At 37.6% G+C, this 26,146-nt stretch overlaps 1 long non-coding RNA gene across 1 annotated transcript in view; it reads left to right on the top strand.

Annotated features, from left to right (window-relative positions):
• The window catches only part of LOC102028547, a 124,956-nt gene extending 99,547 nt beyond the window's left edge, over positions 1–25,409 (top strand). Inside the window, exons 4-5 of the long non-coding RNA XR_260853.2 lie at positions 22,848–23,135; positions 24,521–25,409. This is a non-coding gene — a long non-coding RNA (uncharacterized LOC102028547). The remainder of the gene's footprint in view (positions 1–22,847; positions 23,136–24,520) is intronic.
• The last annotated feature ends 737 nt before the right edge of the window (positions 25,410–26,146 follow it).

Raw genomic sequence — 26,146 nt, forward strand, 5'->3', positions numbered from 1 at the left:
AATGCCTGGTACTTCCATAATAAACCGGATCTGCGCCATCAGCCTGGTTCCCGGTGTCTTCTTTGCACCGTGTCGCCGCTTACCACGGGCCCATGTCCCTCGACCCAAGGAGGTTCAACCTCAGTGGGTACTGATCATTCACTCTGTCTGTTTCCTGGGCCCGAGGATTTGGGATAACTCTCAATTACACGTGCAGTGAACCAGGTTGTCTTCTACTCAGTGATACTAACTTCTCTCTTTATGACAGATCAGGCTGTACTGAGATGTCTTCTCTTTCACAGTGAACCCATTTATTTCAGTTTATAAAAGACAGTTTTCTGTAGGTCAGTCTAAAACAGTGATGGTGAAACTTTTAGAGCTTTCAATGATAAACAGCCCGCTGCAGCATGTGTGCCACAGGTTCACCACCACTGGTCTGTCTAGAGGAATCACAGTATATATTAAAGGCAGCAATAGGTTCTGAAAGATGCTACAGGGAAGAATTTGGTTTTGTTCTTTAACTCAAGATTTCTTAAACTCACTGAGTCAAAGAGTCCCCTAGTAGAAGTGTAATATCTGTGTTACTATCTGAAGATAAAACACTTTGGGACTTTCTGTCTGACATGATAATATTTATAATTAAAATACTAAACATAATTGCAAAATAACTAGAAGTCTTTTGGGTCTTCTTTTCATTAAATACCTTGGTTATTCAATAATTCTCCCAGGTCCTTGCTAACATTTAGCTGTCTGGTACCTAGGAATAGACAAATGATAAATTATATTCTGTATAATTGAAATAAGCTCAACTATTATGGGAATGAAAGTGATAACACTAAGTACTCATGGCAAAAGCCCAAGAACTGATGACAGAGATGCTGCTGATGTGTTGGCAGAGTTGGAGAAATGGCACAGATTGTAAGATTAGGTTTTGCATTTTTGTTTTGAACACTGGGCCAGTTTATGCCTTGCTGTGGTTTCCATCTGGATGTTTCCTCTGAAGCCTCATGCCGCATAGGTGGGGCTGTTGGAAGGTGCCTGGATCATGGGGACCAATCCATTCATGAGTTTGTAAATAGATGCGATGTTGGGAGGTGAATCCTGGTTGGAGGAGATTAGTCGCTTGGGGTGTGTCTTGCAAAGGTCTATTGCCCTTCTTCCTTCTTGATTTCTCTCTACTTCCTGCTGCCATGCTGGGAGGAATTTCTTCCTGTCTGCCACTCCTTGAGCTGATTCTCTGCCATGCCACCCTGCCTTGGAGCCAGCTGACTATACACTGAAAACTTTACAAAGTTTGAGCCAAAATAACCTTCCCTTCTTTGAACTGTCGGTGTCAATATTTTGTCCCAGCAATGAGAAGGTAACTAAGACATACCTTGACTCTATACACCCCATATAGGACATTTGTTTTGTGAAAGCAGGGCTGTGAAATGCTCCTGGCCTGAAAAAGTTAGAAATGCAACCACAGACATTTATTGAACGATGTACTGATTTCAAAGACAGAGTAATACATGGGTTGAAGGGAAAACTGTGAACACATAGTAACTGAGGCCACCACGTATTAGTGATGTGAAAGTGGACTGTAAAAGGGGGCAAATGATAAGGCCTATACCAACAGCTTTTTTGAGAAGATGAATGAGTGAATGAACGTGAAGTTCTTTAAGTAGTTCCTGGGGTATAATCCATACTAGGTATATATTTGCTACTATTTTCACTGTGAAGTGAGAGGGATGGAAAATGAATAAGACATCACGCTTGCCTCACACTCTGATTTGAATATGAATAAATTATAGTGATTGAGTGTGAGAAATAGAATTATAAAACTATATAGGTGATAGGTAGTCTAATGCTTAATAAAAGCAATTCCCAGGATCAAAGAGATGTGAGTTCAAATTTTGGCTCTGATATGGGCAGGATCTTAGGCAAGTGACAACCTTTCTGGGCCTTATTTAATTGCATAGCAAGTAGGCTAATCGCAGTGGTGGTTGTAAACCCCAGCTGATGTTATTTTGAAGCTAGCACAGAGGAGAGAAGAAGTAGAGTTTTGGGTGGAAACATGTTGGATCTGGCTCAGTTCCTCCTCCAGGAGTCATGTAGCAAGATATAGATATTTACTGAATGAAGGGAAGAGGTGATAATGAGCTCAGGTTGATTATTTTCTTTTCTTTTCTTTTTTTTTTTTTGGTACTGGGAATCGAACTCAGGACCTTGTGCTTGCCAGGCAGATGCTTGTACCGCTGAGCTATATCCCTGGCGAAGGTTAATGATTTTGAGTGGAATCCTGGAGAAGGAGCCTCTTGGCCTTCGCAGTTATCACTGTAGCAGACCCTGAACACCTGAATTCCTTGGCTTGGAATTTTGAACTGTTGCTGTCTGACTGAGCAGTTACTCTTCCATATGCGGAAGAGCAGCCCTAACCTCTGACTCAGGAAGCCACGAAGTAATATACAGGAATTTAGCCTTCCAGATGTGGAGCAGAATCACCAAGTCTCTGTGTGGTTCTGACTCTGCCCTTACTATGGCATGAGAGTGGCTCGAACTTAGTGTCAGTGCTACAGATTGGGCTCTGTCTCAGCGGAAGATGATTCTGGAACCTAGACCCTTCCCAGGCTGTGTGCTGGGACAGATGGTACTCAGACAAGTAGGACCTGGGGAGGAGAGGACTGAGTGGGCAGAGCTCGCTCCTTGACCCGCCTGCCTCCCACTCAGCTCTTTCTACTTTACACATGGAGCCCTGACACTCTTTTGCTCTTCACAGATGGAGAAAGTGACAACAGTAACTATCAGTGCAGAAAGAAGGGGAAAGAACCACTTTATTAGACATTTCCCTATGTTTTCTCTTGTTTTTATTTTTGCTACAACTCATTTCGGTAGGATGCAGCCTGCACCTAGCTAGGAAGACGTTAGCTTCAGGGACATGGTCAGCCTTGGTTAAGAGATGCCCTAGCAGCTACCTCTGCTATGCATGCCTGAACTGATTACTCTTTGCCCAGGTCTGTCCCATGTAGCACTTGGGTAGATCCCTAATAGAAATGATAACTGGTACAGATGGATCTTCAAGTCACAAATTTAGCAGCATTTAGGAAAATTATGTATACACATTCCCTATCATTCAGTCATTTTCTGGGTATACATACAAATAAATTCTTACACAAACTCATAAAGGGATGGAGATGGCAATAGTTTTTGTAGCACTGCTTGTAAGAATGTGGAAGCTATCAGGGTGACCTGAAAATACATCACTGCAGAAATAAATAGGTACAGTGTAGTAGCTTCCACCAAGGGGCACTGTGCAGCATTGACTAGAGATATACATATAGCAACGTGGATAACCCTTAAGCACGTGGTACTAGATAAAACACACACACACACACACACACACACACACACACACACACACACACACACACTAAGATTTACAGTAAGATTTGTAGCACAACACCATGAGAAAATGTATGTAGATAAAACAATCATGAAAGGTTTTTTTTAAGAATGCATATGTCTAAAAGAGTAGACATCAAAAACATTAGAACAGAGATTTGGGGTGAACGTGAATCAATAAGAAAGAAATTTTAATGAAAACCAACAATAATGATGTAACAAGAAATGGAGCATGACTAGTCTGCCTCTCTAAAAAATGGTTGGAATATATGATTGAAACTAATTATTATCTGAAGTCACTTCAAGGTAAATGAATAAGAAAGAGTTTGTTTTTACCTATTACTCATTTACCATCTCAACCTAGCCATTTGTGGTACAAATTCACTGTAGAACTCTTTTAAATGAAAACTTCTCTGATCCTCAAAAGTACTGGAACACTTAGAAGACTTGGTTTCTATTAACTCTCAATTCTTGTCTAGATCATTGCAGACACGTCCTAGCTTTTTGTGGCAACAAGTTTCTAGTCACTGGCCCCATTCTACCTCTTTATGCTTTTCAAGGAAAGTGATCATTCTTCCTGTACCACCACTCACTACATTAGCTCGTGCTACATTTTATCTCCTTTGGGATCCCTTAGGTTATACTCACACTCTCATCACTCACATTTGGGTTTCCAGTCTCCATCCCAAAAGATAGAACTTCTTCTATATAATGACTTTACTCATTCAATATGTATTTTCTGTCAGTCTCTGGGCTAGATGTCAGGGAAAAATAGAGTATATAATTGTCCTGTTGATGCTATAGCAAATTAACATAAGCTTATTGGGTCAAAACAATGTAAACTTATTGTTTTATAGTTCTGGATGTCAGAAGTCCTAAATCAGTTTCTCTAGGGTAAGATCAAGGAGCCAGGAGAGCTATACTCCTTCTAGTGTCTCTAGCAGACAATCTGTGGCTCACTTCTTCCGGTTTTTAGTGGCTGCCTGAATTCTTTGGCTCATGGGCTTTTCTTCCACGTTCAAAACCAGGGTCTTAGCATGTTCTTATAATGATGCTTCCATCATTACATTTCATCTGTGATTTTACTCCCCCTACAGCCCTCTGATAACTACTTGTATGACTGATTACATTGAGCTTACCGAGTATTCTAGGATCATTTCTCAATGTCAAGATCCTTTAACGACTCACTCTGACAAGTCATTCTTACTGTGTAAGGTAATATATTTACCACTTCCAGGGATTAGAGCATGGCTATCTTGAGATGTGTCTTATGAAGCCTACCACAGGGTTCTTCCTCTTAACAATCCATGGCCCAGAAGAGGATATCACCAAGTTCATGGGCAATTGCAGTACAGTGGTTAGTGTCATAACTTGGCAACTATACAGCAAAATAGAAAAACTTACCATAGCTTAAAGGTAGGACTGGTTCCCCACGGTAAAGAGAGGTGAAAATTAATATGGTCTGGTAATGTGAGAGGCGGGGAATGAATGCTATGTGCAAAAGCAGAGGGATGAGAGTGAGAATTATTGGAGGGTTAAAGCTGATCCTCCTGTAATTCTCTCTACACATCCTCTTTGTGTTATCTTACTACCTCTGCCTAGTACCTTCTTGCTTTTATTTGTAATGCCTATGTCCCCCCTTTTCTGTCCTTGAATATTCCTTTAGGACATTTAAATTCATACTCTGTAACTAGCATGATCACTTCCTCCAATGAATCCCTGTAGCTTTTTATCTATATTTCTCTTGCAGTCATTTTTACCTTAGCAGCTAGGTTTCAGGTTCTCAAATACTTATTATACATGTTTTTTTCTGTATATCTCTTCTTTTCCTTTTTGAGCTTGTGACTGAAATCAGTAGAAGACTATATATTCTCCTCATCTCCTCACCCTGTGTAACTGCTTACTTTGGCACTGGAAACAGAATAAACTATTAGCAAATACTGAATGAATGATTAAATGAGCAATTTCACATCTAGATTCAGTCTTATGTCAGATTTTCTGGGTATAAGAAGACTGGGAATGCCCTGAAAAATGTGTGGTGTGCTCAAGAGGTGTTAGACATGATCTTTGAAGATACAGATAGACTCAGCGAGTTAAACTATTTATCTATTCATTTAAAGTAGGAAGTACATAAAGCCAGAACAATACCATCTATTGGTGACAATTATGCATAGTAAAGGTTGACGAGGTGGCCTGTGTGCGTTCACTATTGTGTTATAAATGGATGAAGGATGGGGAGAACTGGATGGGTGAAAGAGGATGGACCCATAGGTGTTATTCCTCATCACGTAGCTGCTTTGGTCAGCTCTGCATTGCAAATTATAACAAATCTCCCTCATAATGAATACCTGTGACAATCAACTTTCAGAAGGTGTAGTTGGGTTCACACTTGTAGAGGTGTCAGTTCCTGGATGAACTGACTCTCTTGCTTTGGGCACATGAAGGCAAGAACTCATGATGCAGTGAAATTGCTTACCTGATACCAGGAAGCAAAAGAGAAAGGAAGAAACTGGGGTCCGACAATACTCTTCAAGGGTGTGCATGCCTAGTGACATGAAGATCCCCCATTAAACCCTAATTCCTAAAATTTCTACCATTTCCCAATAATGCCATTCCATGGAGGAAGCTTTTACCACATAGCCTTTGCAGATACTTAGACTGTAAACTATAGCAACACCTAAGGCCCTGATTTAAAAATTAGATATCAAGTAGGGCCCGTTGAGATGATCCGGCATAGATAGAATCCTGAATCTTAAGTACATACACCATGAGATAATTTCTATTGCTGTGGGATCATACTTTAATTCTCTGGAATTAAAGAGAGAATGGCATATCAGTTTCAGTCTTCCACATATATCTTTCTGGATCAAACGTAATAGAGTAGATAAAGCAAGATTCACATCTCATCCTAGAGTAAATTAATATTTAGAGAATTAAAAAATAAAATAATTTTTGAGACAACATTTTATGACATTTTCTCTGAGATTTCATTAAGTGGGTATACCTGACATGTTCTGGCAGGTTCTTGTATATCAGGCTGTAACAGTATTTGGGACTAGATATATATTACATGCTCCTCTTACCTAGCCTGTCCTCTCCCACTCGGAGAACTTGACTCCCAGGAGGTCTTATTTTCTGTTTAAGGGAACAAGGTAAAGCCTCATGCTGCACTAGCTTAGCTAACCACTTCAGATGGCGGCCACCTGAGATGACTATGGCCCCATCATTTTTCACTCTGACAATTTCAAGATTTAAACTTTGTCAATGGTCCCATAAATTCCAACAAAATCCTCTGGACTACACTTGACTCTCCTGCATGAGTCTACTGGGATGAACCCCATTGTAATTGGCTTCCTTTTTTACTGTAGACATTATCAGAAGTTCAAGACATCCAGACGGTCTGCCATCTGGACCGAATCTGTACTAAAGAGACATCTCACAAAAATGGAAAAGGAACATTAACATCCCATGTATAGAATATGCATTTTCACCCTTATTATGCAGATATTCACTTGTCTGCTGAACCTTTCTTGGTTATCTGAAGGATATTTTGAGGTTCAAATATCCATAATAGATCCATAATCTGTCTTCTAAAGTCTGGGTCCCTTACTGCTGTTCCTTACTTAGTGACTGGCACAGTCATCTATCTGGGTGCACAATCTAGAACCCTGGGGTGAAACCTTGGCCCCAACCTCTCCTTTACTACCCACACCCAATACAAAATCAAGTCATGTTGATTTTACCTCTTAAATGTGAAATGATTTCATCATTTTCTCTTCATTTTGACCACTACCGCTTTATTTTTTTCAATCTGCAAACTTATTTATTTTTTTTATTTATTTTTACTTCCAAGAGAAAATAAAATAAAATAACAGCAACCCAGACAGAAACAAAACAACAGAGGAAAAATAAAAATGATACAGAATCTCAAAACCAGGCGATAGGAAGTTAATAATTGTTGTTATATTACATACTGTTACGTTCAACAAAATTGCTCAGATTACCAGAGGTAAGAATGCAAGATTGATCAAACAATTAAAGAGAATAAAAAATAATAAAAAAGTATTAGAGATAATGCAGAGTTTCACTAATCAAGATGGTAGGAATTCAACAATGGCAGCTACTGATCATGTGTGAATCTTCCTACTGTGAAAGGAATGATTTGTTTCCTTTCTTTGGCTGTTGTCATTTTTCTTAGCTCCCTCAATTCCCCTTCTGTAATCCGTTTCTTAATTCTTCACTTAGAATTCAGTCTTTAAAATACATAAATCTGACTATCCAAACATCTTCACTGAAAATAGTGGGTTTCCATTACTTTTAGAATTTATACAAAAGAGGGGGCTGGGGATTTAGCTCAGCGGCAAAGCGCCTGCCTGGCAAGCGCAAGGTCGTGAGTTCGGTTCCCGGTACCGGAGAAACACCCCCCCCAAAAAGAATTTATGCAAAAGAAAGAAAAAGCAATGCCAGTGTGATATACATTAAGTGGCATGGTTTGGTGCCTACTACTGCACCACATTCAGCATACCCAGACCACCACCTTACTACAACAACATGCTTTTCTGTTTTTCCTGGTTACCATTCTTTCCCTCCTTGCTCTCTGCAGGATATTTTATACTTTTGATACTCTCTGCAAACAATATCTTTTCTAGCTAATTACTTCTTGTACTTCCCTTTTCATCACTTACTCAGGGAAATCCTGAAGCCCCAAAGGAGATGATGTTAAACCTTCCTGGGATGATCAGAGCACAGTGAATTTCTTCCTAGTAGTTCTTAGAATTAAAATTTTAGATTTCTTTGCCTACATATTGAATTTATGTAGATTTTTCCTGATTAATTGTAAATTCCATGAGAGTTGGGCCGTGTCTCAGCATTATTTCCCCCACAGCTTGGTAGAAAATAAGAGCTTGATAAATATTTGTCCAGAGTGAATTAAAGTCTGTCTCTTTCACAGCTAACTCTGAATCAGTGACATCTGAAGCAAAACAGGATTTACTAGTGAAAGTGATAAGCATCTCATAATAGTTCAAAGAACAACATAACGTATAAGTATAGAAATGGGGGCTGAAGGAATTTACTAAAGTGGCTTAATTCAAAATGCATTTCTAAAGTTATCCTAAAAAAACCTAATTGGGTTAGGATAACATAGCCACTACAAAGAGCCACTGAAATAAATTTTAACTACAGACTTTAACACATTGGCCGATGTGGGAGGAGCTGGGGAGTGGAGGCTGTAGTTACAGAAATACTCATTGTCCTCTTAAGCCTGAAGCAGTGGCATTGTTCGAATTATGGGACTCTTCAAGGAAGTTAGAGACGTGACTTGAGTCAAATAGGGAGTGTGGTGAGGTCTGTTGAGCTCCTGAGGTTGTTCACCATGAGTCCCGTGTTGAGGTCTGGAAAATGGCAGATCAAGGGAGGATGATTTTCCTGACCTGGGCAACCCCTCGAGAGGAATGGCTTCTGCCTCTTTCCAGTTTCTCAAATCTCCTGTCAGTTGCTGTCTTTAGCAAATTGTCTAAGAACCACACAGGAAAGCGGAGTGATGGTGGTACTGACAGGTTGACCAAAGAATATGCAGCCTGTAGAGACCATTGCTTGGTTCCAATCTGGAACTTTCTCTGAGCACATCAATTTGAACCAGAGCTACTCAAGGAAAATCCATTCCTGGAGTCTACCCCATAATACAACTTCTTTTTTTCTTTACCCATTCATATATCTCTAATTGTGAAGGAAAATAACTTTTCACAGGTAGTGCTTAATTTTTGGTAGAGACTGGGTTTTCTGATCTTTGGGGATTATTTTCCCTAAATAGAGCAGCAAATAATACATGTATGATATGAGTCTGGTTCCTATTTGCAAAAGAAATTAAATTCCATTCCCACTCCCCGGTACCATAATGATAATAATAACTATAGCATTTGTTTATGGGATGTTTACCATGTATCATCCTCACTGAGCTAGGTACATTAGTTCTGATCCATACAATTATCCAACCACAATGAGGATATAGAAGTAATAAAGCAACTTTTGTTACTCAGGAGATTTTAATGAGATATTTGCAACGTATCTACTCTATTACCTATGACAAAATTGTCCTTCAAATTGGTTGTCTGACCTAATGGCCCGCATTTAGTAAACGGCAGTGAGGATATTCAACATTTTGTTTCATATGAGAGATATTTCACAGGTAAAAAAAAATTACCGCACAGTCTTCATAAATAAGAGATATCTACAAATATATCAAAAAGAAATAAAATTACAAATGTTTTATTTAGCCTTCAGGTTTTCCTTTATCTTGTTATGTAATCTATCATTGACATTTCTGCACAGGGTCCACGATGAGGAATATAAGCAACCTTTATACTTGTGATTGATTTTCTACTTTCAAAGTATTTTCAGGGATGTAATCTCATAGTATGTTCTCAACAACTCTTTCAAGTAGGCTGGCCAAAAATTAGTTAATGAAGAAAGCCCAAATCATACTTAAAAGGTACTGAACAATGACTCTTTTCTAAACTGGTAATTTAATAAATAATGTGTTAAGCTTCCATACAACTCTAGTTGTAGTAAATAGTATGAAATTGACCAATAGAAAAATCAGTGGCATTGTATTATAGTGGAATGTCTTTCAACATGATTTTGCAGAGAAGATCTCATACAAATGATAAAGCAGAGTTCATTTATTTCAATAAGAATTATATAATAAAATTTAGTCATTTCATGCTTTTTTAATTTAATTTTTTTTTAAAGAAAAGAAAACATAATAAAAACATTAGAAGTGGTACAGAATTTCACAAGACAAGATGATAGGAATTCAACAATGGCTGTTATATTGCATAATGTATTCAAATTAGTTGTTCAGATTACCAGATTTAACTATGCAAAGTTGGTCAAAAAATTTAAGCTTTAACTCTTCCTTTCAAGAAACCAAAAGATGGGCTAGGGATTTAGCTCAGCAGCATGCTGCCTGCCTGGCAAGAACAAGGTTGTAGGTTCAATTCCCAGTACCAAAAAAAAAAAAACCCCAAAGAAAACAGCAGTATGATTATTTTAGCTATCTTTTGTGTATGTGCGTAATTTACATTTGCTTTGGGGAATACTCATGCATACACATCTATAGATGTGTGTAGATGCACACACATCTATCTGTACTTTTTATTTATTCTCAAAAATGTTCTGTTGTGCTTTTGTGTGTGTATTCTTGCTTATGTGCCAGTTCACACACATACGTGCATCTGATTGGTCTGTATCCAAAGAATATCTATTTTGTATGCTGAGCACTCTTAACTACAACAGGTTACAAGATATTTAGATGGTGATTACCTCTGTCTTTCATCATGGGAACTGAGAGTATTTTTTAAAAAATCCCAGCTCTGAAATGGACTGCAATTTTTTCTTACCTTTAAACTTGCTAAGCAGTTTACTTCAATAATATCCCTTAATTTGGAGTTCCATAGATTAATTTTACATTATGTAACATTCACTTACATTTGATCTAAACTTTTGTCCTTGTCTTGTATTATGGGACAAGGCTAATCGGATCACACCACTAGTTTTCTTTATTTCACTCTCATCATTTCAAATGTCTTCATTTCATCTTTTCTTATGATTTCCCCTTCAGAGTCTCTTAAATCATATGCCACATGCAGAATGCATTTTAAAGGTTTTCTTGAAAAGCTAAATTGCTCTGAACAGTTTTGTTTTTGTCTATGTTGTTATTTTGCTATTGTTTTTATTCTCTTTAAAATAAAAAATGATATTGTCATAAACATTGTTAATAACAGCTTCTCCTGGTTAGAAAGAAACCTACCTTAAGTATGAGCAGAACCACAATGGAAAGAGGTCAGAGTCACAGCCAGTTAGTCAGAAGTGATTGTGGAATGCTGTTTTCTATGACATAGGGCTCAGAGAATGTATTTGCATTTTGAAACTGGGCTGTCATTGGTGTCCAATGAGGGTGCAAGTTTTGTAGAATGATAGTGCTGAAAGCATACTGGGAGAGAAGACATGGAAACTTACAGAAGAATTCTGGTCCACAGAAGGACCTTGAAGGAAATAGAAGATAAGTATATACTAACTCTTTTTTATTTGCTTTGGTTTTTTGAGATAGGGTCTTTCTATGTAGTTCAGGCTGCTCTTGAACTTGCTATGCAGTCCAAACTGGCTTAAATTTGCAGTGATCCTCCTGCCTCAGCCTGCCAAGGGCTAGGATTATAGATGTGTGTCATCTTACCTGGCCCTAATATACTAACTTGAACAGGTTGGCATCATTTTACAAAGTATTAGGAGCATTTTCTTTGTCATTTATTGATTCACCTAAATGGACTAATCAATACTTTTTCAAATTCACAATGTGCAATCTCCACCTCCCTTCTTCCCCCCTTTAAAAATTGCCCTTCCTTCCCTCCCTTTTCTTCTTTTCTCCCTCTCTCCCTCCTTTCTTCCTTCCCTTCCTTGGTTCCTTCCTTTCTTGTTCCTTCCTCCTTCCTCTTCCTTCCTTCTCTCCCTCCCTTCCTTATTTCTTTTGCCCTTTCTCCTTTTTTTCTTCCCTCCCTTCTCTCCTCCTTTGTCTCCTTCTCCTCCTTCTCCTCTCCCCCTCTAAGACTTTTTGTTGAGCACTACATATCTCAGACAGTTAACTCTGTTAGTATATGATAAAGAAGACACAAATTCCTCAATCAGTATAAAAACTGTAACCACGATTTATCAGCCTAAGTGCAAAGAGATGCATCATTTGTTTACAGTTAGTTCAAGTGGCTCCAGAGGATCATCTCAGGCATTTCTAAATGTTTCCGGCTGTATCTTCAAAAACCTTTGCCAGAGCATTGCTTGGGATCAGAATCAAGCTAATAGGTTTGTAATTTCCAGATCCATTCTGGGTGCGGGGAACAGAGATTTCCTCACCTATAGTCTTCTGGCATTTCTTTAATTCTTCTCTGTTTTCGGATTTCAGTCAATGACTGCAAATATATCTGTGTTTCAGAATTCTGCTGGCTGGTTCGGTTCACTCTGGACTTACATTTTTATCCGTGTGAACTACTACTTTTCAATTCAATTTGGTTTTTTTTTGTTTTAAAGATAAAAGGAGGGAAACATTAACAGACATACAACATTTTACAGCATATCACAAGCACAGTACAGATAATACAGAGTTACAAACAAAGTGGTAGGGAATTAACAATGGTTGTTGTATTACATATTGATATCTTCAAAGTGGCTTCTCATGAAAACAGATATAGACGTGCAATACTGGTCAACCAAAGACTCCTTGACAGTTTCTTTCAGCATAGAAATAGAAGACAGAAGAACAACCAGGTTAACTGTCATGTATATACATACATACAAAATTTCTCCTTCTTTCCCTTCTCCTTTCCCACATCCCAGTTGCCCTTTACTCTTCAGCAATTTCCTATCATTTCACAGTGTCTATCATACCTCCGAGTTTGAATTAACTCTTTCAAGATTTACACTAGTGACACAATGCGGTGCTTGCACATGTATGTTTGATTTATTTCACTTATGAGTATGGTCTGTAGTTGTGACCATTTAAATATAAAGGCCTCAAGTTTATCTTTCTTTATAGCTGAGTAATATTCCATTATATAAAAGTACCATAATTTTCTTATCCAATCCTCGGTGGATGGACATTTGGGTTGCTTCCACATTTTAGCAATTACAAATTGTGCTGCTATGAATATAGGTGCACATATATCACTGTGATATGATGTTTTTAGATCTTCTGGGAAAATACCGAGTCAGGTTGTGCACATGTCCTGAACTGCAAGGGGACACTGGATCAGACGGTCGGCCATCAAACGACACAAGTGCCCGTGTCTGAGAACGAGGAAAACTAGATATAAATCAAAAACTGCCGGAAAACCGAGTCTAAGTAGCGCTACTCAGAGGTCACCCAGGGGCAAACCTGAACAACAGGAAAAGTAGGGACACTAGTAGTTTTGGCTGAGCAGCTACTGAAGAGGGAAACTGAGCTTTCTGCATCCGGTAGCAAGCATGCCAAATCAATTTGTTTTTGTTTTTGTTTTTTTTTTTTTTGATTTCGGTTTTTTTTTTTCGGTACCAGGAATGGAACTCACGACCTTGCGCTTGCTGGGCAGGGACTGTGCCCCTGAGATAAAGCCCCAGCCCCTTTCAATTCAATTTGAAAACGATTCTTTTTGCTGAGAAAGTGAACAACAAATAACCAAAATAAAATAAATTTGCAATAATTCAGTTATGTTACTCTTTTGAAATACTTCCAAATTTTCATAAAGTTAGTAAGAATAATTCAGAGGATTTGTTTTTTTTTTTTCATTTCTGAAGCACTTGCTCTTCTGGTGCTTCCACACCCCTGAGTACAGGAATGTGTGGTCTGCTAACACAGACCACGGCAGTTTTTGATTTTCATATAACTATCCTAATTATCAAAATCAAGGAATTTACATGGGTAAGTACTATTACCTAATATAAAGATCTCATTCAGCTTTTCCAATTATCTTAGTAATGCTCTTCCATTAATCTGATTATTGTGATATCAGTGACAAATAAAAGTTGTGGATATTTAAGGTACATAATGTGATGATTTGTTGTCAGTATATAGTGTGAAATGATTGTCATAATTTACCTAATTAACAGAGAACATATCTAACATCTCATGTAATTGCCCTTCCCCTAGTATTGTGAGAACAATTAAAATCCACTCTTAGCTAATACTAAGTATAAAGTATTCTTTATTAACTCTAGTGACTGTGCTGCTCTTTAGATTTCCAGAACTTACTTATGTTTTTTACTTTATTTTTTGTTTTATTTTAAAGAGAATTTAAAAAAACAACAGTAGCAAAATGCCAACAACATAAACAAAAACAAAACAAAGCAAAAACAGTGAGAATGATACAGGGTTTCAGAACAAAATGATAGGGATTAACAGTGGTTGTTATATTACATATTTTTATCTTCATCGAAGTTGGTCAGACTACCAGATGTAAGCATGCAAGATTGAAAGGAACAGTATTTTTTGACCAATTTTGCATGCTTATATCTGGTAATATGAATAATTTGAAGACAACAATATGCGATATAATAACCATTGTTGAATTCCTACCATCTTGTTTGGTGAAACTGTATCATTTATAATATTTTGCTTTTGTTTTTTATTCTCTTTAATGGTTTGATCAATCTTGGAACTTTACTTATCTTATGCCTGAAAGTTTGTATGTTTTCACTAATGTCTCACTGATGTTTCCATTTCCTAGATCCTGTAAGCCAAGATTCTACTCTTTGTTTCCATGAGTTTCTATGAGTTTGACTTTGCAAAAGTTTACATATAAATGATCCTGTTCTTTGCTATGCTTCTCCTTTCTGACATGAGGTGGCAAGCTCGACTTTTGATTTCCTAGCCCAGTCCCAGGAGCAGCTGTTTCTCTGTGGAGCTCTGTTTCCTTTTAGTAGGGAAAGATATTTCAAAACCCAACTTTGAGCATTATCTGGTTGTCATGTGAGCACTGCTCTCAGCCATCTTAGAGAACAGAATTAAAGAAGGCAAATGCAGATACTTTTATAGAGAGACATATAGTCTTATGTAGTTGCATAAATATATGTACATTTTGCACATACAAATTAATATGTGTTTTTATAACTGTCTCTACTGAATCCATGGACTCATATCCATGCTTCCAATTCTAACCCAAAACCATATGGCTCATTCTAAATTTATTCTTTCCTTCCTTGTCACTCCCTGTTTTGAGTGAGCCTTTGCATATTTATAGTCTCAATCCCCTCTGTATACTCTATCGTGATGGCCCTTCCCACCTTCCTCAGACCCTCCCCACATACTTGGTACTTATACCAGAGGTGGTGATCCTACGAGCTGTTAGTATCACTGAAAGCTCCAAAAGGCTCACCATCACTGCATACAGTACAAGTCACTGTTTTCTTGCACCTTCCTGAGTCTTTTTTAGACTTTTCCTGGACTTATCATCTTGCCCAGGCTTTGACTTTTGGACCAAGCTAGCATGCTCCCCCTCCTTGCCCAAGTAGGCTTCCTTATCCTGTTTGGTTTCTAATAATCTTCACTGTGTTACTCCTACCTTACTGCCACCACTACTACTCCAACAGGGAGATCTGTGAAGGAAGGAAAGAACGAAGGAAGGGAAGTACTCAGTTCCAATGTCACTGGGTCCATGACCTTTCCTGCTGTTCAAGCAAAACCCTAGCATCATTTCTGAGTTTTTTCTGTCTCATTCCTCTCATTATCTAATCCATCATAAAGGCGTGGTTAGAAACACATCAGAATCAAACTGAAAATCTGAAAAATATATGAAATAGCTATAAAACTCTTCTCTAACAAGGCATAAGGACTCGTGTCTGTAATCCCAGCTACTTGGTATATTAAAGCAGGAGAATTAAGAGTTCTAGGCCAGTCAGGGCAACAAAGTGAGACCGCATTTCAATAAAGCCCAAGTTGTCTATCAGAAAACAATCCTTGCAAATTCGATGAGAATTTACTAATTTACAAGATGTATGCTGAGTCTCATAGGGTTGAGGTTGCCCAACTAGCAACACATTAGAGGCTTTGCGTAATTCAGACAGATAAGATAATTTATTCTACTTTTATCTTTCTTTTGATTTAATATAGTGACTTCTTGACTGGTCTTTTTCCCCCATTCACTGTATTCCTTTACAATCAAATTTCTACACAGCAGTGGAGGGATCCTTCCAAAATGCAAATCACATTGTGTCACTCACTTCCTTGTTTAAAACCACCTGTGACTTCCACTTGCACTTGAAATAAAATTCAAATCCATTAACCTGGACGATTTTCCAGGTGCTGACCCCATCTACCTCTCTGATTTTGTTTCATTAATTTCTGCACCTTATTTATCACCCTGCAGCTGTGTACGGTCTTAAACTCTTTCTGATACATGCTCAAGTCATTACTTCCACAGGTTTGAACTGCTAATCACACTTCTTTGTGTGATTTGTTTCCATTTCATTTCAGGTAGTTATTCAAAATCACACTTCAGACAAATTAAAATAGATCTGCTTACTAGACTGTGACTTACTGCAATTGTTTCTGTAACTGCCGTATCCCCAGGGCTGACCGAAGTGCTCAACACAAAGCAAATGGATAAAGTGCACTGTTGAGTGATTTTTTAATATTGTCTGTTATCATCACATCATATTCCTCAAGAGACTAAAGATTGCTTTTTATTTTATTTAAATTAAATTTTATTTTTATTTATTTTCTACATATGTATGAATACAATAAATGCATAGGAAACATGACATGATAAATATAAATTGAAAGCATTGGTTGTCTTAGCATTTTTGATAAGCCTGGATGTGTGAAAGTTCTGTACAAAGGGAACAGAATGGTCCCGTCATCAATGATTCAAAAAGAATGGTATAGAGCCATGGGAATATGAGGAAGATTGAAGATCATTATATTCCATAATGAGCAGAATAAAAGATTTAAGGGAAATTCTTGACTTGGGTTAATGACACTTTAGTTTGCTCATTACCAGAACCATAATTTATCTAGTTCTGAGATACAGAGTCTTATGTGTTTGTAACTACTGCATATTTGGGTATTTATTTGATATATAAACACTGCTTTTTATGAGTTTCTGGATCATATATTTTTCATTTGAGGTTTTATAAATGTGCCATTCTAAACTCTATGTTGTGTTTCATAATACCGCATTTCTAATTTTTCTGTTGATTGGATAATTTAACTTCAAATATCCCATGGTGACCTACCATCTCCCCAAATTCCTGGAATTTTCCTATTGTCAATTGTTTCTTCCCAGTCCAGTCCGGATAGTCTCATTGTCTCCTAATTCCTCAAAGATGGAATGGGTGACAAAGTAGGCAATGCTTATCTGGGGTCTGCTCATAGGAGAATGAGACTTAACATATGTCATAAGGACTGATTTCCTTTTGCACTTTATACATTTGCAAACTGTGACCATAGAGAAAGGTTCACTTATCAGAAACGTATATAAATGTGTTCTAGAAATTCTTTTGAATTATTTCTAGTAAACTAACTTTGCAAGTTTGGTGAGATGTATGTTCAGTCTTTGTAGGACCAAATGTGACCATTTAGCAACACATTAATGCGCATTCATTTTATTAATCAAATTCTTCTGAATTTCCCATGGATTTTTAGGTTTGTTCTATAATTTTGAAAAAATTTTGTCATGTGCACAAGTGAACACATGGACTGTTCTGAAGACCATGATGTGAGTCTGCACTATCTTGTTTTCGTGTATTATTTATTTCAATGGCCTTATTCATATTTGTGTAAACAATAAATAATGTTAATAATATGAACAAGTAAATGAGGAGCCCATTTTAAAAGCATTATGCCTCCTTTCTCATTATACATGGTTAGCAGGATATAACTTTATCTCTTAGCTGAGCTGTAAATGATTCCTTGGAATGAGAATACACTGCGGAGTGATGAAATGTTTCTAGAAGACCTTTTTGAAATTTGGGCAAAGAGTGGATTACAGCAAGGTGAGAGAGGAGGCAGAGAGGCCAATGCAGAGGCTATTGCAACAGTCAGGGTAAGAGGTGATGGGTGCTTAGGATAGCATGGTAGCTGTGTAGGGAGGAGGGAGGTACAGATTTTCAAAATATGCTTCAGAGATGTTACCAGCAGGACCTGTTCATGGGTTGAATGTGAGTATCAAGGGAAAAAGAAAACATTCTTCAAAATTTGTTAGAAGTCATTTGCAAGGTGAAACATACCTTTTTCTTCACACATATTATTTTAAGTACCAGTTTGCTCAGGAAATGGAAAGTTTATCTTTATTTAGAGATATGAGAGCCAGGTGTGGTGGTGCATGCCTGTAATCCAAGTACTTGGAAGGCTGAGGTAGGAGGATTGTTGCAACTTTGAGACCAGCCTGGGCTACATAGTGAGCTCAAGGCCAGTCTGAATTGCACAGTGAGAGCCTGTCTTAAAAAAGACAAAAAGAGAGAGAGAGAAAGAGAGAGAGGAGAGAGAGATGAGAAGACATATGCTTTGTAATAATCAGGTTACCATGGACTATTTAGAGGGTCACCAAATCCTTTGAACTACATAAAAATTTAAATTTATGTATATGCTTTATTAGGAAGAAAGTCCATAACTTTCCAAAGTCCCTATCTTCAAAGAAGTCTCTGAAAAATTACAGGTTAAAAGCCTCTATTAGTTCATTTGCCTACAAAGTTATATGTAACATACCACTTCAAAACTCAGTAGCTTAAAATAATGTCAGAAATTCTTACATGCTTGTGTTCAGCCAGTGTGGTCCGCTGGTCTCCATTTGACTTTGCTCCAGGTCATAGACTCAGGTCAGATCTGTTCCTTGAGTTCTGAATCCTTCAGGGTCTGTGAGCCACTTGAGATCTGTTTGTTTGTTTTGAGACAGGGTCTACTTATGCAGTCTAGGCTGGCCTTGAACTCACAACGTAGCCCAGGCTGGCTTCAAACTCAAGGCAATCCTCCTGCTTCAGCCTCCCGTGTGCTGGGATTACAGGCATGCGCCACTATGCCTGGCTTTGAGATCTGTTTTTGTATGGAGATATCAGAATTTAAGAGTGAAAGCACATCTGCAAAAGCACATTTGATGCCTGCTGAAATTCTAGTGGCCAAAAATGACAAACCCCAAAGAAAAAGGGTGGGGAAATTCACTATACCTTTAAGTGGCAGAGAGGCAAAGCAATATGACAAATGGCAGTAAGACCTTATTTTTTTATTCTTGATTTTTAATTTTCCTTTTGAAGTTCATAGCATCAAAACATCAAATAAACATTTTGTGGAGAGTGGATGTGTCACTTCTCCCATCTGTTGTGATACTTTGCTCTTGAAATCTTTCTCCTCTAGCAATCTTGATCTTTGAATGTGGCTTGAAGCATACTAATGTAAGACCCTGAAATTTATCTTTCTAAATGTATTTAATGTCCAACCTCATGACTTGCCATGCTGGGAGGGTTTTCCTTGGTTGACTTTATTTTTCCTCCTTACAATTTGTAGTCAGTTCTCAGAGAAACAAACATTGAGCCAAGCCAACACACACACACACACACAAACACATGTACACACACATTCATATATGCACACACACATACATATGCACACACATACATACATGTAGACACAGACATATCCACATACACAGGCACACAGGCTGATATACATGCACACACAGACCCAGATACACACACACCCCACAAATCTGTACAGAATTATTTCTACTTCTTACAATTCTATTTCAGTTTTCTAGCAGCTAATATCTCCTTAAAATATTACTAAAGAGTCTCAATATTCAGAATATATTATCTCTTCAACTTCAACTCATCCCAAGGAGGAGATATCTTATCCTGCATCTTTTGAATCAAAATGCAGGCAGTGAGATGATCCACACCCAAGATCAACTAGCAAATATGTATTCTAGTCTACTTGGCCAACAAGGTTAAAATTCATTTGTGGAATCAGGGATTCTCTAATCACATCTAACCATACCATGCTTCAATGAAAACTCAGGCAAAGGGAAGCCTTTTGGTCTCAGATGTATTTTAAAAAAATCTTCTTTTCTCCCTCTGGGTCTTTCTTGAAGAATAAACTTTGTGTCTTTTTGAAAGTACCTCCCCTCGCTTTCAGTAAAACACATGCAGTTTTTAATCTTTTCCTCCCACCAGGGCAGATTGAAGCAGTCTATAATTAATGCCTCGAAACATGTTCAGCTGGATTTAAAAAGAGACACAAATAGTAAAGCGTTCCACACACCTACATGTCTCCTTTAATTGAAGACATGGTAAAGATTTCTGCAAAAATAACCAGAAAGCTGCAGCCATTCTATACTGACACATTCAGGGACATGAAGGACTGTGTATCAGTATTTTAGTGGCTCTCCTGATAGTCTCAAAGTGATCAATAATTAATCTTGGATGTTTAAGATATGCTTTTATCTGGTTGTGGGGGACCCAATATAAGTGATCTCTTTGTATCTCTTCCAATTTAGAGTATACTCGGTTGACTTAATTAAATAGGATTCTTTCTCTTTTCCTCAAAGTTATGTGTGTCTAGGGAGAAAGAATTTTTAAGTATATCTCTGCCTATCGATTTCTCTCCTTGGAGAAGTGTAAAGAAGAAACATCTTGCAAGATCTTTCTTTGGTGAAAGGCACCAAAACATAGGCAATAAATGTGGGACTCTGGTTGGTATTTGCATCCTGACTTCATGGTTTACTTACTCTGCTACTTTGGGTTAGTGGAGAAACTAATTTCCCTCAAAGATTTTTAGAGGCTCATGGGAAGTCATGTATGTACAACGTTAATCCAATTTCTGTCACAAAGTAAGAATTTAAGAACACTGCCTAACAGTAAATTTCTATCATCGGTAGCTTGTTTGCAGCTTTAGAAGTAAGAGGTAGATAGGTTATAAAAAAATGGGTAAAATATTGGCTTAAAATGTTAAACAAAAATAATAATGGAATACTTTGTTTAAAGGCTCATTGTACCTTTTAAGTGATATGGAGAACTCTTACTAAGTGAGATTCTTATAGAGTGACAGCCTCAAGTAATTTGTCAGTAAGTGGTTATCACCCACTTACCCAATATAAGAAAACACATAGTCAAAAGATGATGAGTGTGCCAATGATATAAAGAGAAGAAAGACAACGTACTTCAGCAGGCAGGAGCTTGGTGCTTGAAAATTTGCTTTCTGTAGAGCATGCCTGAGAATCTATTCTTTTCTGGTAATTGGATGGGGGAACCGGAATGGGCAAATAAAAATTATTTGGGTGATCTGGCAACATTTGGGGAGATTTCAGAAGCCATGTTGTGAAATTTGAGAAAAGTTGAATAGAAAAATAAAAGAAAACCCCAATATAGATTCTTGGTTTTTTTGTAGGCAAGAATGAATGAACAAAATGATTTTGTAGGATGCTCAATATAGCAGTGGTAAGTACTATATATTAGAGAAAGATGAGAATAGAGTGATGTGGACATCTGTGTCTATGTCTGTTTCTATATCTATATCTGAAAGACTTCACATTAATTATACATATGCTCTGAAGGAAATAGTTATTTTTTCACTTGTGGAGTATGAGTAATTGTGGTAGTGACTTAGAAGAATCACCAGATAACTACAAATTTGTGTTTAGTAATTCTGTTAACATTTTATCTGTATCTGAACTTATCATTGATTTTTTTCTCAGCCCTTCAGTTCTTAGTCTACTGGTAAGACATTAAAAAATAGAAGTGTATAATTGACATACGACATCAAATAGGAGAATGTATAGTGAATTCAGCTATTTCTAAGATGGTTCACATCAGATCCAACCAAAAAAATATCAAAGTGTCTTTGAAGCTAAAATGTTTACTTTGCAGAAATAAGGGCAAAAACTGATTTACTATTGTTCAGACATAAACTATGTTTGGTATTTTCCAGTGACTTTCTTAGAAAGCTACATGAACTTTTGTGTTCTTAAAACTTTAAAGCCTTGTGCATAATATCATGTCTTGGGTTGTCTATAACATCTTTGTTATGGACTGAATTATTTCTTCCTAACATTCTTGGGCTAATGTCCTTACACTCAACATGACTGCGTATGAAGATGGAGCCAACAAGGAGACAATTAAGGTTCAAGGAATGCATAAGAGTAGGTTTCCACACCTAACTGCATTATAAGGATAAAGACACCGGAGGTGCTTATAAACAGAGGACAGGCAAGGTGAAGATACAGTGAGACAGTGCCTGTCTATCTACAAGCCAGGAGAAGCAGCTTGAGGAGAAACTACACCTACTGACTTGTTGACTTTGGACTCCCAACCTCTCCATTATGAGAAAACATTTTCTGTTGTTTTGACCCCCAAGCTGTGGTGTTATATTCTGGCAATCCAGCAGACTCAAACCAACTTACACATAAATCTTAAGCAATACATTTAAACATGATATTATAATAACTATTTTACATTTTTTTTTTCCTTCGGCAAGTTCCTGGGTAATGTCTGTATATACATTACTTTATTTCAGTGTCACAGTTCTGCTATGTAATTGTTACTCTTTTATCTAAGGTCACACAGCAGGGAAGTAGCAAAGTTGGTATTCAACCTCAAGGCTCATTTTACAAATATAATTATTTTTTATAGGTTTTTGCTGGAGTCTACCACCTCTCCACAAAGAATAAAAGCATTATGTAGTGCAAACATGTACTAATTTAAAAAAAGAGGAATCTAAAATATGTTGCATTTTCACTTATTATCATTGTAATGGGACATCAGGAGATAGAATTATGACAATGACTGTTTAATTCTCTTTTTTGAATTCAGACATTGTCCTTCTACCTCATGGCAACGTCGACCAACTGGAAAAAGAGAACATCTGGTTTTGCTGCAGGGAACAAGCACACCACTCTACATAAACACACGTACTATGAAATCATAGTTAGGAGAACCTTGCATTGTGTTTCAATTTAACGGGTATTACTTTTTGTTCAAAGGTCTTGCTGTGTGTTCCATTTTCTCTCCAAATGTCAGAGGGGAATGGAAAATTGGAGTGCCGTAAAACACTTGGAGACTTCATTTATTACACATTAATTATAAAATCAAAGGGAAATAAGGAGGAGTTCTTCTGTTTTCAAACCCTGGGAAACTAGTGTGGAGCAGAGCAAACTGAGCAGATACTAAGGGGTTGACTTTCTCTGCATGGAAAAGAATAAACTTCACACAAGCAGGACTGAAGTGTATGACATTGAGTGTTGTGAAGAACACATAAGGATAATGTAAAAGTAAGTTTTTTTTTTTTTTTTTTTTTTTTTTTCACTAAACCCTGCACCTTTAGAATGAGGGCTTTTATGAAGCTCTTTAGTTGATGTGCAGCCAGTTTGGGAGCTGAGAAATTAGACAAGCAGTCGCTTTTTAACGTCTCGATATTTCTGTCTGTAAGATGTCGCTGATGTTCACATGATCATGCAACTCCTTTTGCATCACCAAACTTTCCACACAATTAGTGATATGTTGATGACTTCCTAATGAACTTGGAACTTCCTAACGTCTAGTTGCCTTGGAAGGCTCGGCATATGGTGCGTGAAGAATTGGAACTGGAGGCTCCCAGACAGGCTCTTCTCTTTTTGGCGACAGTTAGGAAGCATTTGGAGAGATGGTAGGGGCTTGTCTCTGCTGTTGAGGAATGTGTCAGGAAGGGCGGGTTATGAAGTCCTCCAGGTCTATCATCTTTTACCTTTGCACTGTGCCTGCTGTGAGATTTGGTGAAGATCCCAGTGATTCATTTTCAGCACACACAATATCTTTATTTTTTCTCTCTCATTTTCTTTACGTGATAGACAGAATAGTTGGGTGCTTGGAAAATAACTGCCTTTGGATTCATGAAGGGAAATTCCATACCAAGAAAAGCCAAAAGACAGTCTATAAAAAATGTTACATTAGTATCTTGGAATGATTTGTTGGGAAAACTAATAGCATTTTCATTTCCGATAAGATGAATTTGTCATAGCTCCCTGAAAGAGAATTCTAGCCAGAGAGGGGCTAAAAGGCAGTCTGTAAAGAATGCCATATTACTATCTTGGCATGAATTGTTGGAAAAATAGGAAGCATTTTTATTTTGATAAGGTGAATTTCTCACAGCTCTGGGAGCCTGGATCATGTATGTGTTCTTCGCTAATTATAAAAGACTTCTGACCAATGTATTGTTTGCATATGAGTAAAAGCCTGACATTTACACAGTGCTTTTTATGTAAATTATATCACTGGATTCTCATAACATTCTTTGATATAAATATTACCCTAAGGTGACAAATGATAGAGCTAAAAGGTTAAGTGGCTTGGCCCAGCTGGTGGGTGGCAAAAGTATGACTTGAACCTATTTTCAGCTCAACATCATGTTCCACAAATGGTGCAACAAAAAACATTTATATAGATTCTGATCTGGGTAATTATATAAGGCATAGAAAATAATACACCTGCTCATAGGAATGCACTTTAAAAAATACCCTTTTTTCCCTCAAGAGCAGTTAATATTGAGTCTATAGATTTTGTTAAGCCACTGGTTACAGATAAAATGTTTTTCTTAACTTACTTTTACATTAGTAAAAATAATATACAGTCATCTGGTTTAATGTGACTACTCCTGTCATCATTTCTGTCTTTACAATAGGAAAAAGTTTAACAAAATACAAGCATTGACATTCTTAAGCCCTCAAGAGAACTGAGGCTGAAGGCAAGCTCTCACCCTGTTATCCAGAGAAATAGATGAATGTAGAAGTTACCACCTGATGTATGCTTACCTGGAACAGAAGACACTACAGCCAAATGATGTTTGGCTTTCATAATAGCTCTGATAAGTTTCTGGAATCTGAGTGCCCACTACTGGAAGAATGAAAAACTCTTAGATACCCAATTTTGAGGAAGATTTTTGACAGTTCTGTGGGTTTTTACCTCTAGAAACTCTACCACATTTTCATGGTAAGATCTGAGAAAAGACCCATTATAGCTGTGATAGGGGAGGGGGAAAAGTAATCATCATGAAATATATTTAGTATAACAAAAGGCTGTTGTCCAGAAACACTTACCAGATATTAACCACACCTAGGGAAGGGCATCCCTCTCTCTCCAGCATCCTCTAATCCTATCTTCCCTGAGTTAGTCAGAAAGGGGAGAAATTATGGTACTGGATCAATCTTTGTGAAGGTCATATCCTAGGAACACAAGCTCATGAAAGATTAAAATGTAATCATAAGACCTCAGAATAATTTTCTTTTACAATATCTCACCACCATGTTAGGAGGGCCCAGTGTAATAATAGATTTCAGCTGAAAGAGCTTCAAGATAGTTTCTCCAAATAGGAATACTAGGGAAGCTCTTAAATCAAGAGAAGACAAAAATCATACCTGTGTAATTTGAAGCCTCTGGAATGTAACAACTTCAAGAAGCACTGAACAGAGCCTGAGTCCCAGCAAGGTTTCTATACATTTACCTCATTTCCTTAATCCATTAAATATCTCTAGTTTCCTATGAAAAATCATAAGGCAAGAAAATACACACTGATTTTTATTAGGGAATTGTGATTATAATGAGTAATCTATTGCACTATGGTGTTTTTAGACATTATATAAGTCTTTGATCATATAAACCGCTGTTATCTTTCTTGAACCTCTTTCTTCTCCCCTTGATCTCCTTCCTTTTTTTTTTTTTTTTAACAATTTCCCTTCTACTTTCCTCCTCTATTGTGCATGTGAGAGAAAACATGAGATTCTTGCCACTCTGCGTCTGTATTATTTCATTTAACTTGGTGATCTCCAGTTCAATCCATTTTCTTACAAAAGACATGATTTCAATCTTTTTTTTTTTTTTTTTTTGGTTTTTCTCCAGTACCGGGAACTGAACTCACGACCTTGCGCTTGCCAGGCAGGCGCTTTGCCACTGAGCTAAATCCCCAGCCCCATGATTTCAATCTTTATGACATATAAACTAGACTCCCACCCAGCTAGGAGAGAAAAACTAACCATGCAGATCTGTTATTCACATCTGCGGGAGCACAGCATTCAACAGGAAGCTGGTCCCTGCCCCACACAGTTTAACCTGCAGAGAGCTGATTCTGTGAAAAAACATGAGACATGCTGTGCCTACCAGCACCCCCTGTACCCAGTACTGCCCTGTCTATCACTTAGCCCTAGATCTCCTACTCAGAGACCCCAAATTTTGTACAACCTTTGGCAATGCCTCTCTGCTCTACCTATACTTCCCTGGAAAAACATGCCCTTGCCCCCTTGCTCAGGGCCAG

Source organism: Chinchilla lanigera, unplaced genomic scaffold, assembly GCF_000276665.1.
Source record: "Chinchilla lanigera isolate Chin_1 unplaced genomic scaffold, ChiLan1.0 scaffold00021, whole genome shotgun sequence".
Classification (NCBI taxonomy): Eukaryota; Metazoa; Chordata; class Mammalia; order Rodentia; family Chinchillidae; genus Chinchilla; species Chinchilla lanigera.